Source organism: Macrobrachium nipponense, chromosome 2 (assembly GCF_015104395.2).
Source record: "Macrobrachium nipponense isolate FS-2020 chromosome 2, ASM1510439v2, whole genome shotgun sequence".
NCBI lineage: Eukaryota > Metazoa > Arthropoda > Malacostraca > Decapoda > Palaemonidae > Macrobrachium > Macrobrachium nipponense.
The window spans coordinates 135,528,900-135,555,062 of NC_087201.1; the positions used below are offsets into that span (position 1 = coordinate 135,528,900).

A 26,163-nucleotide genomic window follows, 5' to 3' on the forward strand; every position below is an offset into this window, starting at 1 on the left:
AATGAGAGTTACTACATGAAATTGTATATGAATACTTAAATTTTTGGCCTTTGCCGATACCAATACCAACTTTTAAAGCCGATACAGATACCTGTTACCTCCATATTACTGTTATTTAGGAGAATATATATTGTTCTCTTGTTATCTAAACTTTCAAAAGTTGAAAGGTCATATTACAGGGTTATATACACTGCATGTGTCTAATTTCAAGCTGTAGCATTAGTTGTACAGTAACTCACGGCAGGTTTTTTTTTTTATGAAAAACAATAAAAATCCAGTTTACATAGTTTTCAATACAACCAAAGCGTTAAAAATAATGTTTTTCTTAGGAGTTTTATTTTTACGATTTTCAATGATGTTCCGGCTTATGACGAGTCTCAACGATAGAAGGGTTTTAAATTCCTATAATAAAGACAAAAGTATCGTCTGGTATCGGCCAGAAATTCGCCGATACCACCGGTACCGATACTTTGGCAAATCCCTGAGATATATATATTATATATATATATATATATATATATATATATATTATATATATATATATATATATATAATGTATGTGTGTGTTTCTTTGTGTATGAATGGATGAGCCTTATTATTAACAAAAGTTTTAGAGGTATGTTGGAGATGATTGTGAATGAATAACATACATTTTATAATGATAAAACATTTTAACTTGTACAGCATTTTCAAGGTTAGTAAACCTGCACTGAAATTTATGCAGAGAAATTCTCTCTCTCTCTCTCTCTCTCTCTCTCTCTCTCTCTCTCTCTCTCTATCTCTCTCCTAAAAGCGAAGGATGTTGAGAGAAAATAGTTAAAACGAATCGCGCCTTCAATAATGAACCGAAGTCCCAAGGCAAGGTCAAACTCCAACCGCATGAAATTAAAGTTGGATGATCTGACTGCACAGGTTTCCTCTTGGGTGAGAACGCAAAACTGGACAAAGATTAAACGACGCAGTAAATGGATGACGACTGTTTGGTTTTATTTTGATAGCAAATTGTACTGCTGAGGAATGTGTAGATGAGATATTGATCGGAAAACAAATCGATCGAAGACAGTTACTTAGTACGTGCTCACTTTTGTGTTTCATATTTGTACTATGATCAAGTATTTTCTTACATCGTCATTTCTGTGAGGACACACACACACACACACACACACACACACACCACACACATATATATATATATATATATATATATTTATATATATATATATATATATATATATATATATATACATATATGTGTATATATATATATATATATATATATATATATATATATATAATATATATATATATAAAATTTTGTTTTTGCGTGTGTGTTCTCACTACAGTTATTTACCTCGTAAACTTTTAGAAACTTAATGATCAACCCATTTCGTCCCTCGATGCTTCGGGAATAAAGTTATAACAGCAACACATATTAAATTACATTGCCAACTTTACTGAGTCTTTCCAAAAGATTCAACGATGCCGTTTAGACAGTATTGTAAATTCCTACCTTTATGAGTTTTTATTCATAGTTGGTGGAACATGTAATAGCCAGAAGCGTGATTACTTCACTGGAACTCTTACTGTTTTCACCAATGTTAGAAAAATTGTTTTGGTTGAAGATATTATACTGGCAGCTATTCACATATCAGTATTATTTCATTCAACCCTTTGCCATTAATTGTCTTGTTTTATCATCTTACATATTTCTAGTTTCACGTGCAGGGAATTAATTATTGACTGGAGATTTGCTTTTTCTAAGAATGATTATTGTGGTTCTTGCCATCTTTGCAAGTTCTTTGCTTAGCCATCTTCCATATCCTTCTTTTGTTTAGTGAAAGTCCACTCTCTCTTTGAGCTCATGCGTGCCCCTCGAGTTTGCCATAGCATCAGCATTTGCAGTTTGATGAGGTGGCATGATGTCATGTGGTCCAGCATTTGTGCTGTGTAACACTGGAATTGTCTTCCAAACGGTGTCAGTTAATGTTGATTTCCATAAGTTTGATTTAAGCTTTAATATGCTACTTCATAAAGCTGCGTAACGCTCTCCGGTATTTTCAGTTTCCTGTGCTCAACTGCCGTTAGTCATGTAACCTGTATATGTAGTATTTGTTTTTACTTGTTGAGTAGACATTTTTAAAAGTGGTATGTTACACAACTCTGTTTTCATATACAATCATTCTATGCGGTGGAGGCTTGGTTGAATCACGAACTAGGTATATTATACCTAGACCGTTGGTTGAATAGTTATTGGGCTTTTCGGGTGTTCCAAATGCAGGCAATATTTTGAGTTTTAATAAAACGTCATAATTTTAATAGTATTTGTACTAACGAACGGACAACTTTCATTACCGATCCGACATAATGTTATTGCTCTTCATTGTAGCATGTAAATTGTTAATTAAAAGTTATTTAAAGTTATAGGTTATAATGAATAATATACCGCTGAAATGACTATAAAAGGTGATAGTGGTGGTTTAATGAATTGTTAACGAGCAGAGAATTTTTAGCAAATGTTACGGGATGAAACCCCCCCCCCCCCCCCCCCCCCCCCCCCCCCACCCCCCCCCCCCCCCCCCCCCCCCCCCCCCCCCCCCCCCCTCCCCCCCCCCCCCCCCCCCCCCCCCCCCCCCCCACCAATTCCGCAAGATCTTAAAGACTAAAGAACGCATCTCATAATATGTCAGATGTAAAAAAGTTACAACTTTAATATTTAAACTGATATGTGTTTTATTTTAATAATATTCATTGATACTCCCCTTGAAATTACGGAATGAGTCAGGGGACGAGGGAGAGAGATTATTATTATTCAAAATACGTGTTGAATCCTTTAGAATTCCAAAAGCCACTCAATCGCCTGTTAATTAGCAACTGGCGCATTGAGTCTTCGTCGTGTCCAGTTGAAGTCCGTGAGTGAGCTCTATTTAGCGCTTATACGCTCCCTGGAATCTGATTAATCAAGAGAGCTCAGATGTGAATAGCAACGAGTAAATCGGCGGTTTCTTCGCGTTTTAGCCGTGGCGACCTAATTGGCCGGAATTATAGACCACATATCCTTCGCGTCTCATGACCAAGATCTAGCGAGGTCCTGAGTTCTCGCATTAATGTGCATGTTTGTTTCCTGTAAACAACCCCCCCCCCCCCCCCGCCCCCATACTACCCCTTTCCAAGCATAATCGCATTCCAGGACCAAGAGGGTGGAAGGGAGAGGGAGTGGGGTTTGGGGGGGTGTCTTATCTGGGTCACACTAAACCCAAGCCATGCACCTCATGCAAAGCCAGGGACTTCTCCAGCCACTTTGTTCATTTATTTAGACTTTCGGCGGTTAATTCCCTTTGGGGCTTCAAGTTGCTGTCGGATTTTCGAAATTCATGCGGAGACTTAATTTCTCCTGACTTCAGCTTCCACGTGGAGCACGTCCATTTAATTTTGTGTCACGGGTGTTTTGTTTTATTTTCGTCAGAAATACCATTATCATTAGCGCGGAATTATTTTTTCATGATTGATGTAATAACGTTAAGAATAAGTTCTGATCATTGTTATTGTTACTATAGAAGCTTCATCCGTTACCTAAATGGTCGAAACTGTGGCTGTCCTTCGTACCTTTCAAAATACGCTCCCCAGATACTCCGAACGTCTTCCCCAAAATCCTCCTCTTGTCGGACTCATTCAAAATTCATAATCTCCATCACGTCCTCTGTCAGAAGGTGTCCCTTAGTGCGCATTCACTTTCCCGATCCTCGAGGAAACTTTGTGTTACTTTGACATTTTGTCCCTGTTATTCTAGGCAGCATTTTGTATTTTCAAGCGTTTTATGAAGATTTTATTTATGTGATAGTGATGCCATCTGGATGCTTGCAATGTTAATTTTCTCACGTTTCCTTTGGGAGGTCGGTTGCAGCCAGAGTAGAGGTCTTGTGGTTCGCAACTTGAATGCAACGAATATTTATCTCCTTTTGGAGTCGCCCCACCCAAGGGGAAAAGGCGTTTATTTATATATGCATGTATATATATACATATATAAAGTACACATGATATTTACACACACACACACACACACACATATATATATTATATATAATATATTATATATATTATTAATAATATATATATTGTGTGTGTTGTTGTGTGTGTGTGTGTACTATATATTACACACACATACATACATACATAGATATCATGTTTGAATTTATAATTTTATTGGTTCATTTGAATACGTTCTGAATAGTCAGCCATTCCATCTGTCATAAATATTTAGAATTAATTTTCTCTTAAGTTATTATGCACCAGAATTTCCATCAATAATTTTCACATTAGAATTAAAGCTGCCATTGCTCTAATCTGCTATTTTCAGTTGTGGAAAGTATAAATAATTCACGGGTTTTACACCTGAAAAAAAAATTTTTTTTAAATATATGGAAAATAAAAGCTTCTCAAATAAATAGACACTCCCTCAATTATCTGCAGAGAGAGAGAGAGAGAGAGAGAGAGAGAGAGAGAGAGAGAGAGAGAGAGAGAGACGGGGGATTAACAGCTTATAACTGAATTATTGGGAAGTAATCAAGGAATGGGAGGGGATAAGGAAAAACTCTCTCTCCTCTCTCTCTTCTCTCTCTCTCTCTCTCTCTCTCTCTCTCTCCAGAAAGTCCTTGTTAAAAAGACCTGGAGTCAATTAGGGTGTTACACGAGATAATATTCGATTGAAGACTGAAACGCAGTGACTCGAATGACGGATGGGTTGAATGAGAAAAAAACTGTAATTAATTTAAGTCTGGTAATTGGTGATGCCCAAATCAATCTTGCCCTGTCACCCTGGTCCACATCTCTCGTGTCGCCCAGTCGATATCTCGTCCCTTCATATTTTTCCTTTTCATCATTGTTAATTGAAGTGGCGGCAATAGTTTCGTCAGGTTACTTCTTTTATTATCATTATTTTCATTAGAAGTAGTATTAGTATCAGCTAAAAAGACCTTTTACATTGAAAAGTATCTTCTGAAGGAAATAGCAACAGGACTGATGTTTCATATATCACTGTTGGAACTCTTGTGTGCCTAAAACTCTCCCGTTGATTCATGTCACTTCTTAAAAGTTGTATTTGATCCTTATCATCATGAAGTCAGTACAGCACACACTTGGTACAACTTTCAGATTCCTTGCACACATTTAGGTATCTAAGATCTCAAATTCTTCTCGAACACTCCATCTTTCAAAAGCGTGTTTTCTATCCTCGTTTGTCAACAGCATCAGATGAATCATTTTTATACAATTTTTCTTCTTGGTTTTCTCATCATCTTTACTTACTATGTTTCTTCTAAGTATCCAGTTAAACGTTTCTGCTAACCATTCATATATCTTTTTTTCTAAACCTTTCAGTTTAGTTTTATAGATTCCATTTTTGTCTTTTATTGACGTATAACACCATTTTAATTCTTTGAAAAATCATATGTTTTAACAATCAATCGTGGAAGTTTTTCCATTCTATACATTTTTCAGTTAACGGTGTGAATCATCCACTTCCATTCCTCCTTCCTTTGTGCAAATTTCTTGAAATAATAATCTTGTTGATATTTACTTTCAGTTTTATCTCCTTTAAACGCAAAATTGCATTGGGTGTTGATAAAGTGCATATACTAGGGAAAGCTAAAAAGAGATGTCTACGAGAGGAAAAAAGTCTCAGAAAACATAGTGGAGATGATTTTTCTTACTCACCTACGATACGGTACTTGAACCTGAACCCACCTCTTAAGAGATGGCTTTATTTTTACACGATATTGGAAGATTTTGTTGAATTATGCATTTTTCTCTGCTAACTATTTATTCAACCATTAACTGAAATTACTTTTATTTCGCAGAATTCTTTCGCCGGAAGCGACTAGTGTGACTAAGAAATGTTGATGTGAAGAAACCGAGAAAGAGCCTTTAGAGTAGTCGTCACCGTAGTGATAGTAATGCCTCGTGTTCTTTGCCCGCCACAGAACTGGGATCATACCATGTTGAACACAAGTGATGGAGAGTCAGAGGCGTGAACAAGTCAACGGCAATATAATCAGAAGAAGAAGAAGGACACGAGGATACAACAGTGAGAGATAGGAATAAAGTGTTTCTGAAACAAAAGAAAATGGAATGACTAGGAAAATAAAAAAAAATAAGTCTAGAAACCGTAGTTAGTTCTGTTGACTAGTGTTGTTTAGACCGTTGAAATTCTCAGGGATTGGACTTTCTGTCTTGTCTTTTGTACTCACTTAGAAACTCTTTCTTCCGTCTTCAACTCACTAGAGACGAGGGATTGCAGCTGCGCAGATCCTTTACTGTAACAGCCATCCTGCAAACCTAAGCGTAGATTGTTTTGCAGAGCTCAATATATTAATCAAGAAATACCTTCTCCCAGTGTCTTGACCCTTCCCCTTGCAACAGCCGTTTTAGTCAAGCGACCCTCTTCGCCTACCACCACCACGGCGACCACCACAAAGATCTTCAACGACCTGACCTCTGATGCCGCGGGGTCATGCGAACTGACCCAGGTTCAGCATTACAATGACCTGGCCCGATTGAAGACCACAAACATGGACTCCTCAAAGACTGTGGAGAAGAACGTCGCTAAGGATGCTGCTAAGAATTCCATCAAAGGAGGAGGGGCGGTCGAGAAGACCAAGAAGGCCATTAACAAGGACCGGAAGGGCTTGAGCCTCAGTCTGAGGAGATCCAAGCTATGGACTTCCCTCCACAACAAGACTCTGGAACTTCCCGAGAGGCTGAGGAGGGAGGAACGCAAGCTATCGAGGGTGAGTATCGTTTTCTTTTAGTAGATAGCTTAAATCTCGTTTTCTTTTAGTAGTCATTAAGCAGGTTTTCTCCCTTCTTAAAGGAAAGACTAAATTTTGCTTTGATGGAGAAAACGTATTTTAGTAAATCAGGAAATCCCATGAATACCTTACGTAGGAATCTGTGTTATTTTGCGTGTGTAGTGTATAGTGTGCTTTGTACCGTCATTCCCACATGCTTTATTTCATAAGACTAATGAAATTCCTGCTTGCATGATGATGTATAATTACAGCTTGGCAGGGGGTTCAATTACCTCTACATCAAGTTTATTTTCTAGTTTAGTAGTTATTTGTTATGTTTTATTTCCTTTTATGGGACAAATCTTAGTTGACATCAATCTTTATGCGACTACATGCTAGATGACACTAAAGAAAGTAATGGCCCAATTGTAGAAAAAATTACAGTTCTCTCTCTCTCTCTCTCTCTCTCTCCTCTCTCTCTCTCTCTCTCTCTCTCTTGCAGTCATTCGCTTTAAAGATTTACTGACTCAACATATGTTTAATGAAAGTCATGTTTGCTCGTCTTGAAAAAGAAATTAAAGACAATCTGGAGATAAACGAATCCTTTTTAATCCCAGCTAAGCGCCCATCCATGAAATGGAGAGAGAGAGAGAGAAGAGAGAGAGAGAGAGAGAGAGAGAAAGCCGATCGCTCAGTTACCTTTTATATGATTTATCATTGAATGAAATTGTCTTTGAAGGGCATGAAATCAGCTGTAACATCTCATTCTGAAAGTTTGCGGTCTGGAACAAAGTCCCGATTTCATTCAAGACTTTGCAAAGGAAGTGATTCAAGATTATCCACAATCCGTTGACTAGGTCAGTGTTTCTCAAATATTCGAAGCGATTATTACAAGAGTAATTTTAAAACCGTTTTACTCCAAAAAATAAAGACATAAAAGTGTTTTCCAACCTAGTGTAATATGCTATTAATCAGAACTTTAATACTTTACTAGTAATAGGAATACAAAATCCTTATTGCAATCTTGAAACGCTAGGAGCTTTTGAACTAAACAAGGCTAGGTTGCATTATGGGGCTTAATCACTCTTAATTGGGGAAATGCTTGATTATTCCTCATGAAGAACAGAGGCTCATAACCTCCATCATGTATTGGAGGTTATGAAATTCATAACCTCCGTCATGTATTGGAGAATTTGGATTGACAATTATTCTTCAAATTTAGCTCCTAGTTAATGATTTACCCTGATTTTGAGGTTCATATATATGAACTAAAACTAAATCATATATATATATATATATTATATATATATATATATGTGTGTGTATATTATATATATATATATATATATATATATATATATATATATATATAATATATATTTATGATTTAGTTTTTTTTCATATCAAAGTTTACCGTTTGCTGAACCAGCTTTCATTTAACTTGAGCAGAATGAAGTTAATTGCCAGACTAAGAGTTCACTGGATCTGAAACCAAGGAGGGATTGTAAGGGAATTAACTTAGAAAATTAAAGAGGGACAACCTTATTAGATTTTATTTTACTTTTATCTTCTTTCAAGCTGAGAGTAGTAATTTGCTTTTGACCTACTTCTGTTGACAACGTTAAAAGTACTGAGAATCTGCATCCATGCTTTTATCCCGTATAAATTATGCTTGACCAAATCGCCGGTAATACGAAAGCAAATTTGGGATGTTCATCATTCTTTAAGTAATGGCAGGTTCACCTCGTAGACAGACAAAAGAATAACTTCGTAGGAGTAGACGAAGCATTGACCAAATCAGTTTGAGTAAGCACACGTGGAACAAATCCGTCTTCTCATTTGTCCAAATTCTGCGTAGGAATTATTGGGAGTTATATACAATTGTTTGGTCTCTCCTTGCCAGTCCACCCGTAATCTGCGTGTGCTTTCGTTTTTGTGATTGCTTACAACGTTCGTAATAATTAAACCTGTATGAACGAAATCCACTGGTCATTACTTTCCCATAAGTTTGTTGTCATTGCATAATGGGTGTTCTAATGCTAAAGTAATCAAGTAGTTCTTGTCTGTCCATAGGTATTAGGTTTTTATATTTAAGGGGCTTCTTGATGTCTTCAAGTATTGAATGTTATTTTGTTTCAAATTATTAATCTTATAATCTGGAGACTAATAAATTACTAGTTAATAAAAATGAAATTGCAAATAAAAGAGCATCGTTTATGATATCCAGTAAAAGAAAAAACACGAAATCATAATGACTATGGGAACTCACATGCTCACCTCTATTATTAACAAATTACTTGCGAAAACATTTTGCGGTCGTTGGTCGCGTGATATAGTTCAGTAATGACCTAGATTCCAGAATTTTTTTGACGTACATATCTGTCGTTTTTAAGTTAATTAAAAAGGAACTTTTGTTTGCCTCACCAGTAATGCTTGCCGTGGTCACAAAGAAAGTGGAAAGGGGCTGTATTCTTAGTTTTTGGAAAGGATAGTTTGATCTGGGTAATGTTTATTTTTAGAGGGGGATTCTCGACCAAGAAGGGTGATAAATAAAGTTGTATATGTAATGAATATATACCATTCAATATGTTTGAGTTTCATCAAACTTGTAGCCGAGTTTAAATTACGGGAAGATCCTCTTTTGTCCAGTTGTTATTCATCCTTAGAGATCACTCTTGTGGGAAGATCGAAATTATATGCGCCATTCCGATCAAGGAATAAATTAGATCTAGGTTGGAGCATGCCAATGCAGCTATTTCTGGAACGCAGTTGGTCCCCGATTGCATGCGTCTTTTGACCTATAATCAGCTCAGATGGAATGTTTGGCATTTTACCTGGACGGTCAGAATCCTCGACTGCTATGCATATCTTAATGTCTCTCTTGAATGCATAAATAAAGTGATTGCACAGATATGTTGTTTTAGAAGGTTGGCAAGAGGGAATTAAACCAGTGATTGGTGTGATGAGGGCACTAATAGTTTGGGGAAAGGAGAAACCGAGATGAAACTGAAAGACATAAGGGAATGTCGTGTATAGGAATGTTAGTGGATGGTGAAAATGAAGAGTAGATATCCACCGAAGCCCTTGTAACAATATTTTCTCATGTCTCTTAGCCCTCCCCTCGCCCAACACGGGCCACAGATCATAACTGTTATAATGTGTCATGCACACTAAGGTCGCTAGGGTTCGGCGGATAAGGAATTCCCTTGATGATAGATGTCTCGTTTTGAGATCGAAAGTATGTTTGGGAAGAGCCTGCTCAAGTGAAACTTTTTTTCCAGAGCACAGCCATTAGTTTAACACTGCCATTAAAAAAAAACATTGGGCTTTAAATATTTTCAGTGGACACCTTATTTTATTCATAAGTGCAAGATGTGGCTTAATATTTTGCCTGTGTTACCAAACCGCAGTTTAGGCGACGATCTAAATGGTCATCGGTCCTTGAGTGGCATAATCTTAAACCTGCCATGTACTTAAAGATCCATCGCACCCAAGTTGCCATTGTGATAGGATAGTATGGAAAACCAGAGTGGAAACTACAGTCAATGACAGACCTCACTCAAAACCACAAACAAGGGATTAACGTTAAGGGAAAGATTTAAATGTGCCGCTCCAAAGCGATCTTACAGTATCGACCGACTATAGGTAGCCTTTGAGCTGGAATCGGTTCTCCGCTTCGCTCGTGAGAAAACCGCAGACGACACCTTTTCCTATTATTAATATTATTATTATTGGTAAAAAACACTTTCTTTTGGAACGCCTAAAAAAAACTCCTTTTAAGTTACCAAGGAATAAATCCACTGGATAAAGAAAAGATAATCAAAATTAATAGAAGACTGACGGTGAGTAAATCGAATAACTAGTCAGTCTCAGCTGCTCTTGAAATATATATATAATGAAATTATGACCCAAAACCATTGTGCTTTAAAGTAAGTCTGCATCCCTTTCTAAAATTTCAAGCATCGCCATTTGCTCTCTCGAAAGCCTTGACTAAATCTTGAGACTTCCTCTTTCTGGTACTATCCTGGATTAATTCGTGAAAGAATGGATTACTTTTCCAAAAGTTAGTATTCATCCTAATATCATGGAGTCTTTCCTTGCTGACACAAAAAACATCTTGGGCTTAGAAGGCTGTTCATTTGAAAGAAACCGTGGTAGCAAACAATCACACTTCCTGGATGTAACTTGTAGGGAAGAATAAAGTATTCCTGTCGCCTCAGCTGTACGGTGAAGTTGCCATAGCTTAGCCTCCCAGCAAAATTCTCTCTCTCTCTCTCTCTCTCATAACTCTTGGGACTAGAAGCTAAATTACCTCATGGTTTACTGACGCAAATGAAATGGGTCTCCAGGAATGGGCGCGGCGGCGGCGGCGGCACTGAACCTCATTTTACGAGGCGAGAATTCTGAGTCATTGTCCCTTAGTCTGCCGAGATCATAAGGCCGTGTCGCCACGCCAGGAGGGAGGGAGGGAGGGAGAACTTCTATTTTTACACCCATTGCCGTTAATTGCAAGTCACTTTCGTGGAAAGTTTCATGGAAAAGGAGCTATATTGCGTTGTAGGGCGGCCCTTTCGGCGTCATCGGGTAGAAAAAAAAGTCAGGTTAGTGAATTACTAACGTAGATGAAGTTTGGAAGTATAGAAATATATTTATGGAATTGTACTGTAAATTATGGTGACGGTGGGAAACGCTCTGCAATTAAATAATTTTAGATTAAAAAAATTATATTTCTCTCTCTCTCTCTCTCTCTCTCTCTCTCTCTCTCTCTCTCTCTCTCTCTCTCACTGATGCATATTACTTTTAGAAGATAAAAAAAAAATTCGCTTAGTAAAATCTCTGAGAATGTCGTAAGATGGATCCATATAATTTTTCTGGGCCACTGTTTTACTTTCTTATATCATAAGATCTTGGCAAGATGCTCAATATAACGTGAAATTTAAGGCTGGCCGACACATCCCGAAGTTATTTATTTATTATACGTCGTTAAAAGGATACGCTGGATGGTTTTCCGATAACGGAATTCTTACGTGTATTTGTATCCATTTATATTGATGCATTCAGTGTCTTTCAAGTGAACGTGAAAGTATGCCCATTCAAAGTGTACACACACTTGAATATATATATATCTATATATATATATATATTCATATATATATATATATATATATATAGGTACGTGTGCGATTGCAAAAAGTCGGAAAAATAGGAAACCCAGTACGTATCAAGTGCAGGTTCGAAGGTGACAATAAAAATTAGATGGGAGGTATGATATGAGAATTGGAACAGTTACCGAAAGCCGGAATCAAATGAATATGCCAGAACTTGAATGTTTTGAGAAAGAAACCTACCGATTTCTGCATTCCAAGGATTCCGTGTCCCCATGAAGTTAAAGTTGGAAGTTCTAGACTGTCAGGTATTGTGAAGTTGCGAGGGAGTTGGACGTCACTGATCAGACGAATTGCCTTTGATTCAATATCATTGACAGGGGGCATATTAGAGATTATCCCAAATACTAAGGAAATATTCAAATTAGGGCTGATACGGCCATCATAATGATGGGATGTAAAAGAATATACAGCAATACAAGAAACCCCGTAATTATTTGTTCCTTGACCTATGTTGGCTTTTCAGTCAGAATGTTGGTTAAATAGAAATCCAGTTACTTAATCATCAGACAGTCTCGACGAATATGATGGCAGTTGCTGATAATTAATAATATCTTGGCCTGGACGAAGTGACAGGATCACCATTCAGATATGTTTCAAGCCTAGAGATGATAGGCGAAGAAGAAAATTGGGAATTTATGCAAAAACTAGTAGATGGCTGTGTTTGAAGAAAGAAGTTTTTCATTTGGAAAACACGCTATATGTAGTATATACATCAAAGTGGAAAAGTTGTGTAGAACTTAGTTTCAAAAGGAAGAGACATTTTTTTCAGTGGAAAACAAGATGCGGATACTGGGTTTCGTCAAATGTGGGCAAACATTTTCCTTTGAAGTACTGAAATATAGGTATTCTGAGTTTAATTAAAACGTGAGAGGCATGAGTAGCAACAGCTTCTCCTTCCTATGTCTTACTGGCAGTGTATTAATAGTCTCTACGTCATCCATAAAAAAAAAGCCAATACTGATTATTAAATAGTAATATATATATAATTTTTTCGTGTAAGTTTGGGAGTTAAGGCTGCTTAGTCTCATGCCCTGACCATTTGGTAATTTTTCAGAGTTGCAAGAATGCTATTGATTTATTCCCCTGTATACTGCGGAAGCCAAAATTGAAACTTCATGTGCCCTCAAGAGAAGAAGCTTATATACCAGCTGATTTTACAGTCCTCTTTTAGGTGCTGCTCTGCATGGTACATGTGCATTTATGTTCATCTGGGGATTCCAGTTTATTTCAGTTTGAGGATGCTGGCAAATTAACAGTGAAAGCTGCAAAGAGGGCAGTTAAGAGGTTGAAGAATGGAAAATCATTGGAAGTCGATAGGATTACAGCAAAACATAAATAATTTTAAAGAATAATTGATCCTTTGCATAAGGATAGAGGGGAAGATGTAATTATGAAATTAAAGATCATATTATTACATAGCATATAGGAAAATGGGCGAGGTATATATATTTTTTAGAATGATAGCTCGTGGAAAGATTTGGGGTTAATAATAATGATGTTTTAGACAAAGGAGGCGGTTTTGGTATCAAGTACACAAGGAATTGAACGTAGTTTTGAAACCTGACGAAGGTGGGGGACTTAGGCATAGGTTTATCTGATACCTTAGATCATGCTATGCTTATGGTCAAGAATGAAATTATTGACATAATTACCCATCCATCTTGAATTCAGCCAAAGACGTTTACTAGCAAATTTTACACATTTATGTACAACATTGTCTTTCGGGAAACACTATAGTAAAGAAGAGAGAGTGGTATTCTCGGCAGCTCTGATAAATATAGTAAGAAAAGGATGCTTTCACCTTCGAGGGAAAAAAATGAGACTTTAACTGGGGTCACATAATGAGGATGATTTTATGTCGTAATTACTGGAAATCAATTGGATTCAGGCAGTGATGCAGTAACCCTTCTTCCCTGGAGACCTCTTGGCCTGTGATTCCTTTTTTAGGGGTCTGCTGCTCTGCTCTTTTGTTTCTTTCTTTTTTTATTCTCTCGTGTCTGCCATTCGCTTTTATTGTTTCATTTAGTGGCTGGGCGTTATGTTGGTCGTTCTGTCTTTTTGTTTATGGAGGGCTATTATTTTTATATATGTATTTTGGAATTTAAAGTAGAATATAGCGAGGTTCTTTAGTAAAAGATGTGATTATTCTTTTAGATTCCATCCTGTGATTAAGTTCTTTAAGTTGATCGCTGTCGTTCAAATTGTGCTTCTAAAGACTATTTTTAGTAATGTGATGCTTATTTTGCATTAGTATTGGATCCATTTCGTAATAAAAAGTTTAATTTCTTTCACTATTATTATTATTATTATTATTATTATTATTATTATTATTATTATTATTATTATTATTATTATTATTATTATTATTATTATTATTATTATTATTATTAATATTTATGACTAATTTCATCAGATTCTAGAATCTCTTAGGACTGGCTCGAATGTTATTTTTTAAAATAATGAATAGATATTGGAGCAAAACAAAGTCAAGGGAGTTAGTCAGCCATGAGGAAGAAACACAAAGAGAACGGCTGAGAGAGAGAGAGAAAAAAAAAGACAGATAGTGGCGCAAGAGCCTTTAAATCTATCGACAGTGTGTCATGCAGTTGTCAGTTTTGTCAGCAAACTCCGTCGGTGTAACCTATCATAGAAATCAGTTCTCATCCTTTCCACAGAGCAATATCATGGAGGGTTTTTGAGTCTAGTGGATTTCTCCCAGTAGATGTTGAGAAACTGTAAATAACCCTGCACTCCTGCTATGATATATTAACCTTGCTTCGCCAACGGCTATGTATTTTGTTCCTACATATATTAGCGTATATTAATTTATTTGTCTCTCTGCAAGAGACGTGGTAGAGCTATGAGTGACCAAATTTTGTTTGATTTGTATTAACAAAAATTTCAAATTGATGGGCGAAATCGTAAGAAGGGAAACAGATAATTCTATTTATGAATATTTGATTGCTACATTTTAAAGCAAAAGTATTATTGGAAGGCGTTTAGGATTTTTTTATTGTAATAAAAACAATCCGATGACGGGACTGCTGAAATCAAGCTTGGTGAATGAAAGTAAAGTGTCAGCGAAAATTTCTGCTGAAGTGCTGACAAACGAACTTCTAATAAAGTAAGTTTAATATAAAAAAGAAAAAAACGCAGATAAGCGGTGAGTTCTTCGTTACAGAAGTGGATTATATAAAAAGAGAGAATTATTTTAACCTGTTGATGCTGAATTTGACACATTCTCCCATTGACTGTGGGAAGGCAAGTCTTGCTGCGTTCAGTAGAAGTGGCATCGAACATAAAACGTTTTCAAGATCAAAGCACAAATTGATATTTATAGATAGAGAATATCTGTTGTGTATGAGGGGCAAAGACGATTGAAAAGATGATAAACGTGGTGAATTACCTGTGGCCAAAAAAATATGACAGTTTTTAGAGATGTTACGTAGAGAGAATGTTAGAAAATCCTTACGCCTTAAGAACTTATTAGATGCTAAAAAGAAGTAGGGAAGATGTAGAAAGTTCATAGTTGATAGCGGTATTCAGCAAATCAAAATGGGGGCTGTGATCTTATGGAAGCTTTCTTTCACAAGGTTCGTCTTTGATGCGGCAGCAGTTGAAAATGGCAGTGACTTCGGTTTGCTTTTTCTGTGAGATCACCCTTCCTTTAATCGGACTGGAAAAGAAAGCAAAGGATGCATTAGTCATATACCTTTTTGGCATTTAATCTCTCTCTCTCTCTCTCTCTCTCTCTCTCTCTCTCTCTCTCTCTCTCTCTCTCTATATATATATATATATATATATATATATATATATATAATATATATATATATATATATATATATATATATATATATATATATTATATATATATATAGTATATATATATATATATATATATATATATATATTGAATGTTTAGTTTATCCAATAGATATTCAAAGGAATTGTGTAAAAATTCCTATATAATAGGCACCGTAATTATGATGATAACGTATAATAAGTGGAAATTCCACTGAATTTCAGCGAGCTTGTTTTTGAGACTTTAACGCAAACAGACAGACATATTTTAGGTTAAATGAGGTCATATTGCAACTTCATAGTGATTTGATGAGTCTGTGTAAAGCTTCCAGTTATATACTTTAATGTAAGTGAAAGATCAATACTTTTATGGCTGGTATAAAAGCCAGTTTCCCTTTGTTATTAGAATAATGCATGGCGCTTTATGATCCACCTTTAAAAAGGATTTACACGGACTTCTCGACGTCATTCTATCAGCTATTAGTAAGTTATCAATCGTTATGCAAAAAAAACTATTGCAGAGGGTTATTGTATCTTTGGAAGTGAGAAGAGAAAGGAGCTGCTTGAGAATCATCATCTTAATCCAAGTCGGGTTGTTTGTGACTCGGAAAAACTGTAGTCACAAATTATTGTATTTCTAAAATCAAGTCTTACTGTGGACTTTTAAAGGGCTAAAATGAAAATACAAGTTTTCTGTGTATCCAAACTCTTTCACATCTAGGTTCTATTATCCTGTGTTGTATTGTACTATTGTATAGAAATGGGTAAAGGTCCTGCTTTTGCCGTGAAAAGGCTGCCCCCCATTTGTACTAACTCCGAAGTCATTTCTCTGAAAGGGGGTCCCAGTTGAGATCAGTTTCGCCTGTTTTGGAGGTTTAATTCACCGTGCTGTGTAAACTTCGCAGAGTGAAATTTTATAGTTTCGCCGTTTGGTTTTTTCTTCCGTAAGTTGAAATTGGTTTTCGTAAAAAGACCGTAGATGTAGTTGAGAATGAACCGTCTAATTCAGAATTTTCCACAAGTTTCTAATATCACGTTACTAGGTATAATGGTCTTAGATTTTTAGTTCTAGCATCAAGAGTGGAGGGTTCCGTTCTTGGAAACTTTGATAGTATCAAATCGTTCTCGGGAACTCTATGCTCCACCAACATCTGTTATTAATGGCTTAACTTTCAGTTTTCGACCAAAATCTTCTTTTCTACAGTTTTCCACGTGCTGTCGAATCTAATTCCTTTTTATGAAAGTGGATTACATGTGTTTTTCTCCCATCGTTCATCGTACTTTTATCGCATAATCTTGTTTACTGCTTTAGCTGTACAAATGGAAAGTTTTTTTTTTTTTCAGGATCCGCTTTCATATAGTTCTCGCGTTTATTTCAAATGCATATATTGGATACGTTCATGTTTGTTTAAAAACCCCAGGTGCTTACTCCTAAGAAGATTGAATGTGCAGGATTGAAACTTTTGAAATGAAATCCTGATGGTATTTGCCTTAAATCGCAGTTTTATTTTCATGGATGTACAGTAACTTTAGAATTAACACGACCACGCTACGTTAAAATCGTGTAGGCGAGAGCTTTCAACTAGATCTTTCTCAACTGTGTTTGAGGGGTTTGCGTTAGTTAATTGGGGAGTATAAATTCACAACATTTCTTTGTTGTTAATTTTTGCTCTAACATATAAAGAGCGGGCGATAATGAAACGGTGCTGGAATGCAATTTCGTCACAATAGGTTTGTATATCAGGTGAGATGGTTCACAAATTAACGTTATAACAGCACTTATGCTGTTACTCCTAGTATTTGCCATCCTCTATTACTCCGCGGGACTGAGCGTTGCGCTAAAAACATTGAAAGGCCCAAAACTACAATGAAATCAAATAACATTATATTTTATGCCCTTGCGATAATATTTAATCTCGTACGATACAAATCTAGTATTTCCGTTCTTCTCGCCCACAGAGTCATTCCTTTGCAAGACATTAACATTATTATCAGTTTTGCGGGAACTAATCAGCACAAAGTCACATGTGTAATAGAAGTAAATTTCTACCTCGAATTCAGGACTTTCATGAAAGTCTTTGGGGTCAGTTGGTATAGCTCCGCAACCATTCATTTGGGAAATCTGGGTTCGATCCCGACATGAAGAACTTTATTGTTGTTATATAGTTATTTTATTTTTATTTGCGTTTTATTGTTTGAAATGACTTTTCTCCTAGTCGTAATAGATTTTTTTTTTTACCATCTTATCAAGACACTTGAGAGTTGCTAGTATTAGCTGCATATCATGGGCTTTGTGACATTTGATTTTATCCTTCATAAGTGGATTTTCATGTTTTATTGCGTAGCGCTTTAGTAATGCTAGATTAATTTGTCTTTAATATTGATAGGCTGTTTAGTTAATATTTGTTTATGATTTTTCAGAGTATAAAATGTGTTAGTTTTATTTTATTTTATTTCTTTCTTCTCGTAACGGGGTCTAGAGAGCTTTCTCCTCGTATAAAGGCCTTTGTTTTTCGGTATATATATATATATATATATATATATATATATATATATATATATATATATATATATATATATATATATATAGCAAAAAGCAAAGGCCAGTAGATGAGTAGAAGTAATGGAGGTACGAGAGAGGAATTGGCGAGGAAAAAATGTTAGATTATGTTACTATGAAAGGAGCGTAGTTCATTATTTCTCCGAAAAGAACGATTTTCAAGCCGTAAAATATTGTACAACTGCGTGTAGCCTCCATATTTCGCTTCATCCCTTATAATAATCATTATTACTGTAAGTTGAATTTGGTTGTCAACACGTGATATACGTGTTTTATATGTAGTTATCCCGGTGTTGATTAACTCGCCGGAAAAAATCGTACTTTGTTATTTTCATGGCAATGACAACAAGGACTAAAACTGTAGTTATTGTTATTTCTGTTATTTTGTTGTAGCTACGAAAGAAGATAAAGCCTTCGCAATGCCATTTTCCTCAACAACAATGACAGTGTTACTGTAGTTTTTATAGCCTCGGCCGTAACAGCATAGTAGTCATTTGTCTCTTTGCATACTCCCATTTTTTCACGATGACTGCGTCGAGGGCCTCGTCCTTGATCGCCTTTGTTACGTATCCTGCAGCCTTCCGGAGGGCGTCAGTCACACAGGAAATTAATTCTGTCTCAGCCGTCGTCTTAAGGATATGTAAGCCATGGTTCGATATCTGGCGGACCCTGCCCCACATTAACTTCTGAGCTTGAAGAAGGGGTTGGGGGCGGGAAACCCCGAGGGGGACGGATGGGGGGAGACCCCCCTATGTCGTCTGGATTTCCTCGGTTACGTGTCCTTCTTGAGTTCCCAGTGCCCGTTTCCCGCTAATCCTCTTCTTCGGTTTGGTGTCATTTGATTGGGCCTCTTGCTTTTCTTATTCAGACTAGGATTGCTTTATCGGGTTCGCTTTCTTTCGTTTTTTGGAATTCCTGTTATCAATAAGTTTGGTGCTCATATGTTCGATGCGTTCTTATAGTGCATGTTATTAAATGTAAGTCACTTGAGAGAGAGAGAGAGAGAGAGAGAGAGAGAGAGAGAGAGAGAGAGAGAGAGATTTCTTTCAAGGATAACACATAACACAAAAGATGAGATTATGCTGTTGTGTTCGGACATTTTCTCTTCCGCCTCCTTATTCCACTCATCGCAATTATCTTTTGAAATATAGTTCTTCTTCTTCTTCTTCTTCCGGGAATAAACGCATCAGCATAAATTTGAAATATTGTGAGACACGGAGACATAGGGAGAGAGAGAGATATAGAGAAAGAGAGAAAGAGAGACCCAACTGGACAACCCATAATTGCGTATGGATTACATGATCGCTGTCATAAAGAAATCGGTAATGATATACAGGAATAAGTCACGCTTTCCAAGGGAGAAACATTGTAAAAAAAAAGTTGTAAATAAAGTACCATCAAAGTCCTAATTATGAATGGAGAACATTTTCGTTGCCTCAAAGAAAGGAAATTACAGAATGTACTTGCATTTATACGCGTGTGTGTGCGTGAATATATGCATACATATATATACGCATAAATATATATGAACATGTACATTATATATCTATATATATATATATATATATATATATATATATATATATATATATATATATATATATATATATGGATGTATTGAGTTGCCACAATAACGTCCAAATTTCACGACTTCTTCACACTTTTTTGGGGATCTACTTAGCACTAGTACAAACGTTTCATCCAAGCAGAGAATGAATAAAGACGCTTTCTTCTGTGGCAGAACCCAACCTCACGAACTAGATGTTCCAGCGGAGACACGCCAGAAAAATGTGTTAGCGTATCGTCACTGGAATCTCTCCTGTCACGGAAGATGAAGGTGAGGACGTGTAGTGAAAGCGTATCCAAAATAAAATCCCCAGGCATTCGAGAAGTTGATATAATGCGGCTATTAAGAATGACTGCATATGTGGTAAAAGTGATAATTAAACTATATATATATATATATATATATATATATATATATATATATATATATATATATATATATGAATAACTTGATCATGAAATATATAAAACTTGATGCTATGTATAAATAGAGGGTAATTCCACGGTCTTAACTACCCTTTACTTAAGGCAAGACTGATCAGAACAAAGAAAAGCAGAGTACAGGTAAGCTTATACAAACCGACAATAATGGATTAACATAAGGTCCAATTCACTTTAAAGAAACGAAAAAAACACCCGTTGGCTAGATTAAAGATTATAAAAGCAGTCACCCACACGTGGTTACTGGTAATTTAGTCAGAAAACTATACACTTTAAAAACAAAGAGGCATATACGACCGGAACAGTACAAATTAAGTGAAATCCCGAAGGCTAGATTAAGGAGGTTTTTCGAATTAAATTGCCTTTGACCAGCGTGTCTAACCGCACCGCTCCTAAATCCTTAATCTAGCCTTCGGGTTTTCACTTAATTTGTACTGTCCGGTCGTATATGCCTCTTTGTTTTTAAAATGTATTGTTTTCTGACTAAATTACCTGTGACCACATGTGGGTGGCTGCTTTTATAATCATTAATGTAGCCCTCTGGCATTTTTTCGTTTCTTTAAAGTGAATTGGACCTTATGGTAATCCTGTATTGTCCATTTGTATAATTTTACCTGTACTCTACTTTACTTTTTTCTGATCAGTCTTGCCTTAAGTAAAGGGTCGTTAAGACCGAAAGATTTCGGCGGTTTTCGTTTTTTATTTTCTCGTGGCATTACCCTTTTATATATATATATATATATTATATATATATATATATATATATATATATATATATATATATATATATATTATATATTATAGCAAAGTTAAACACTGTATCCGTGTTCAAATATGTTGTAGGAAGCCCACAAAATTCGGAAAAAATTGAAAGTTTTTATTTAACACTATGGTAATTAGGATCAATTTAAACACAGAGGGTATGCAAATGACATAAACAGCTTTCATGCTACATCTAAAGCAACACTGGCATATAGGTGGCTGAATGACGAGCCCGTCTTGGCCCATCACATAGAGCTGTGAGCTGTGATTCACTGCCAGGTTGCATAGTGGTGCACGGACCCACAGGAATCGGGAGACAACTTGCACTCAGAAGCTCGAACTGTGTGTGTTTGTATATATATATATATAGGTATAACCGCGACGGAAAGATAAACAGCGGAGCAGCTACAAGATCTTTTGACTCAACGTCCTTTACTGTGCAGACAGTCTGTCTACTAAGTAAAGGACGTTGAGTCGAAAGATCTTGTAGCTACACCGATGTTTATCTTTCCTTCGTGGCTTATACCTTTATTTATGCATTGATCACGTTCCAAACTTTCGTGATTCAGTTATAAATAAATGTATATATATACATACGTACAAATAGTATATAGTATATGCATATTACATATGTGTAATATATATAATATATATATATATATTTATATATATGTATATAATATAACATATATATATATATATATATATATATATATATGATATATTCCATTATAATATATAAATATAATATAATATATTATATTATATATATTTAATAATATTTGTGTTTGTTTGTGTTGAATCTACTGTCACTTTTTACCTAATACAAATGTAATTGTAATAGCCATAATAGCCCCCTTAACTTTTCGAATTCTTCGCGCTTTTTGGATTCACTTGTCACTAGAAAGCCGTAGAGCCAAATGCAAGATATATCTGCTAAAAAGTGACCTTTAGATTTTACATAATATTTCATCCTAAAAGCAATAAAAACCATTGCCCACCAGGCTACGATGGTGAGGACGAGTCTATTCCAGCTCTAATAAATATATATGATTCGACAGGTATATGTATGCATGAGAGACATTAGACTAGACTTTTATTCCTCTCGTGGTCAGTTATATGCAACTTGACCTAGCTGTGATTATGGGACGCGGGTTCGTTTCATGCTACCGGATATCATAGTTACTCCAAACATCTTGCACTTGGATCTAAGGCTTTGTAGTGACAAGCGATTCCAAAACGCGCGAAGAATTCGAGAAGTTAAGAGGGCATTGTGGTTATGGCTACTACAATTACAATATATATATATATATATATATATATATATATATATATATATAAAATTGTAATTGTAGTAGCCATAACCACAATGCCCTCTTAACTTCTTGAATTCTTCGCACGTATTGGATTCGCTTGTCACTACAAAGCCTTAGATCCAAGTGCAAGCGTTTTGAAGTAATATATATATATATATATAAGATATATATATATATATATATATATATTATCTAATATCTATATATATATATATATATATAGTCTATATATAATATATATATATATATATATGTGTGTGTGTGTGTGTGTGTGTGTATTGTGTATCATTGTACGTATGTATGCATGTATATAGCTATAGTTACCATTGATACAATTCATCTTTTCCACTGTAAAACAGTTAGGCCTGTGTATGTGAAAGGACTAAGACCCATTAGGTCAGTCATTATTCGCCCCTCATCAAAAGTTCCCCGGCGAATTCCCCATCCCCTTTCGATTATTCTCGACAAAAGTTTACTACAGTAGTTATTAGATTGACCCACTTTTTCTGATATAGTTACGTTTTCTTTGTGTCGTTCAGGAAAGGGGGTAACTTAATACTGAGGGAGTTGTTTCTATTCTGGCTACTGTTTAAAGCGAACGTTGGACGATGGCGCTCAATAAAGTGTAACACTTCTTAGAAACAAGGTAGCCAGTGAACTGTCTGTATTGCTCAGATTCCTAATTAAATCACTCTGTGAGTTTCTAGATGTGATCTGTTAAACTTTTTATCTATTTCCTTAGAAGCGAGAAAAAGAGTGAAAGAACTGAGGTAGACTTACGCTTCCAAAACTTATAAATTTCAGTTATTTTTCATTTGTTTTTCTAAAGTGCTGTTACTGGTTTATTGATGCGAATAAATTTATAAATATGAGACTGATTACTGGCAACATACGGTTACAACTATGAAGTGCGTTTTGTCGTCATCACATTGCTGCAATGTTTTAATTGCACCGTAATTGATATTGTAGAGATCCACTCGCCATCACAGTTTCTGACTAGTTGTCTGATGATCATTTGATAAGTTGCTTTTGTCTGTTTAGGTACACAACTTTTTTGACAATAAAGTTAACGCTGAATTTATCCATAAATTTGTGTATTGCATTGATATCGTGAAGAAACAATATTTGTTCTTCCGATACCTAAAAGTTTCGTAGATATTTTTCTTATCTTATGGTTCTCAGAAATGTTTTTGAAAGTGGAGATGATAACGTGGGGATTATCTGTTTTGCAACTTTGGGGTGTTGATGGAACTTCTGTTCCCATTTTACTCATAAAGCTTTAGAATTTAAAACACACGCCAGCAAGCGTCTTAAGTTATATCCGTATGCTGTGATTAATACAATGTTTATTTGTGTTCTAAGAATAATAGGAGAGAATATGTCGTTTTTCGCTCATTCCTACAAGTGTCCAACCAACATTATCCTATTTAACTGGTTGATTGATGTCTGGTTGTAAAGGATTATTGTCAATTTAGGTCTGCCAAACGAAACGCCTTCTTTTTTTTCGCCTTCAAAGTGTGATCAGGTTGTTTTCATGCGTTATATTGATATCAGTTGTAATTTATTTTGTTGCAATGAGATTTCAGTTTTTTTCGTATCAGCTCATAATGCACTTTCATTTTTATTTCTGTAGACTGCATATATTTGTAACTTGATTGGTGTAAATTCGTTAATTATATTCTCTTAATTAAAGTAGAGTTTTGGGTAAGATAAAGAGTTACGAGGGGACTATGTAAAATTCCGAAGGAATGACGAATGGCCAAGTTTTAAGAAGTTAAAAATAGAAATATCTCTGAAAGAAACTGAACCCCATTAACATTATTCTTAACTATATGTGCGTCGAGTCATTAGAATTCAATATGTGAACCTGAAAGAATCCAGAAATTTTGTGCCCATAGCTGAACTTTGAAAAGTATTAACGAAGTCATTACAGAGAAAATGGTTAGGGAATAAAAAGCCAGAGGGCCCTGTTAATGAAGTTGTCAACCGGGGAGAGTTATGTGCATCTTAACTCTTGGTTGGGACCTTTTGCCCTAACGGTGATAGGGAGGGAAATAATAGTTATTTTACCTATCACTTAGGCAAACAAAATGAATAAATTATATGAGTTATTCTTTTGATACAGGAAAAGGCGAATGGCATTTTTTGAGACTTTGAAAACTTCTTCCCTGAACAGATTGAAACAAAGAAAATTATGGTTTAATTTCATAATGAAAAGAAACTTTGCAAAACTATAACTCATGAAACAAGGCAATGTAGCAGCCCAACTGAATATTAACCTGTATACATTAAATAATTTTTTCCTTCATAATACTGTAGATAACATCAGATTATAATTATCTGTTGGTTTCTCTCAAACGTCTCTTTTGTAACTGTGCCAGAATGTTATGGAAATTTCATTTTCATTCGCTTGGAATTCATGTCGATTTATTTTGCAGACACGTTCTTTTTACTTGTTTAGTAGACTTTTGAGAAATTTTTTCGTAAATATATTTTTAATCTTTTCCCCTGACCATTGGTTAATTTAGTGAGGCCTGCTTTAATTTCAAATAACAGAAATTCTACGTTAATCGACAAGTCCTGTAACTGTATGACTGAATTGTTGCAGAACTGTTAATTATTCAAATCACAGTCTTTCCTTATTTTGATGATTTAAGGTTGTGGAAAAATCATAGCAACAGTATTCAATAACAAATGGAATTCTCTATCAAAATAAAAAAAAATAAAAAAATACACAACTCAGTTCCCTTGATACAAACAGACAAGACCGTCATTTCTGTAATCAATGGTTATGAATGTAAATTTTTATTAATTTTGCGTCACTTCAGTCATTTCCTCAGAAAACCTTAGCATACCACGTCATTGAATGTTAAGTATTTTATGTTACAGTCTGTCATTTCTGGATGCTTTGTTGATATTCGTTATGACAACAGGTCTTTTGACAACAGGTCCCCCGTCTTCAGATTTGGCTGAGCACCGACCAGTCGAACAGAGATCCCGTAGTACCAGAGGAGCCGCCGGTTCTCAACAATCACAGAGAGCAGCTACCAAAGTGAGTAGAAAACGTTGAATGATTAGAATTTGTATAGCTATGTAGTATAGACTGTTTAGAATCCTGTATATTTCAGTTTGCTGGAAAAGAAAACTATTGAGATGGCTTCTCTGTCCGTCCGCATTTTCTCTCTCCGCCCCTCAGATCTTAAAAACTACTGAGGCTAGAGCTAGAGAGCTGCAAATTTGGATGTTGATCATCCACCATCCAATCACCAAACTTACCAAATTGCAGCCCTCTAGCCTCGGCAGTTTTTTTTATTTTATTTAGGGTTAAAGTTAGCCATAATCGTTCGTCTGGCAACGCTTTAAGACACACCACCACCGGTCCGTGGCTGTAATGTTCATAGGCCGCGGCTCATACAGCATTATGCCGAGACCATCGAAAGATATTTCTATTTTCGATGGCGTTGATTATACGCTGTACTGAAAATCTACTGAGCCGAAGAAACTTCGGCACATTTTGTACTTGTTGTTCTTATATATGAGTATGTTCTGCTAAAATAATTGGAGGTTATTTCCGCTTCATGAACATTACTGCTCTCGTAGTTGTGATTACGGAATTAGTATTTTACATAACGAAAGATTCTTCCCTTCTTCGTTGTTGTCTTGGGTTGTAGCCATTCTTATCTTCTATTCATTTCTTGCATTTCTCCCGCTGTCACCCTCCTTTGTTGTTCCTTTCGGTGGTCTTTGTGATAGAGATTGTAATCACA

General features: G+C 35.8%; 1 pseudogene; it reads left to right on the plus strand.

The window, feature by feature from the left end:
- Positions 1-26,163, plus strand: part of LOC135221019 (myb-like protein P) — a 555,563-nt pseudogene that overhangs the window by 338,166 nt on the left and 191,234 nt on the right.